At 52.1% G+C, this 854-nt stretch overlaps 1 protein-coding gene across 1 annotated transcript in view; it reads right to left on the reverse strand.

Moving 5' to 3' along the window:
* Positions 1–570: 570 nt before the first annotated feature.
* Positions 571–854, reverse strand: part of CLK2 (CDC-like kinase 2) — a 4,710-nt gene continuing 4,426 nt past the window's right edge. The window contains exon 10 of the mRNA XM_009876035.1: positions 571–854. This exon is cut by the window's right edge and continues 371 nt beyond it. The gene's annotated coding sequence lies outside the window, so the exon portion shown is untranslated.

An 854-nucleotide genomic window follows, 5' to 3' on the forward strand; every position in this document is an offset into this window, starting at 1 on the left:
GATCTTTAACGTCCCTTCCTAACCCAAACCATTCTGTGATTCTGTGAAGTCCAAGTCAAGGCCCCAGCCTTGCTAGTAAGAGCCTAGAAGGCACAGACAGACACTGTGGGGGAGACTTTGACACCCAGACACCTGTTTCCCCCAGCCATCCCCCCCTCCAGGGCACAAAAGGTTTCTCTAGTAAAGAGAACAGGGATCCTGAAGTACCCACTCTCCTCCCTTTTCTATTTCCTACCTCCACACCAACCGCAGCGCACGATGAACGGACCAGCCTGTTTTGCTGCCTCCCACACCAGAATGCAGCTGCAGCCCTCAGAGGGACAAAAGCACCTCATACCCAGTGCAAGCTCAAAGGCATCCGAGCTCAGGATGAGCGGTGCAGGCACACAGAGCTGGCTTCATTACCGAACTTTTCTGGACCACAAAGTACCTTTCACCCCACAAGAGGATGCAGCCTTCCTGCCCTCTCGGGGCACAGCACACGGCTGCTGCACATCAGGAGCACAACCAACCAGCAGCACAGCTCCAGAGAGGGGCTGCTGCCGGGCCAAACCCAGACCAGGTCGTTTATTCACTTCATATTTATTTTTCACAAAGACTGTACAAAAAAATCTTATAAAACTCTGGTGTGGGGATGGGCTATGACATTGATCCAAAAAATAATTCCCATGCAGTCCCACCAGTTTCATAACTTACAAGGGTACAGACAAGCTACAGAGAGCTGCGAGTCCTGGAGTATTTACACCGAGGAGGGCAGGAGAGAACAGGAGACGAAGCAACACACGAAGAGAGGTATTTACACCATCAACATACAGGCCCCCTCACCTCGCGATAACGGCAGGCGCAACAGCCAA

This window comes from Apaloderma vittatum, unplaced genomic scaffold (genome assembly GCF_000703405.1).
Source record: "Apaloderma vittatum isolate BGI_N311 unplaced genomic scaffold, ASM70340v1 scaffold30310, whole genome shotgun sequence".
NCBI classification, from domain to species: Eukaryota; Metazoa; Chordata; class Aves; order Trogoniformes; family Trogonidae; genus Apaloderma; species Apaloderma vittatum.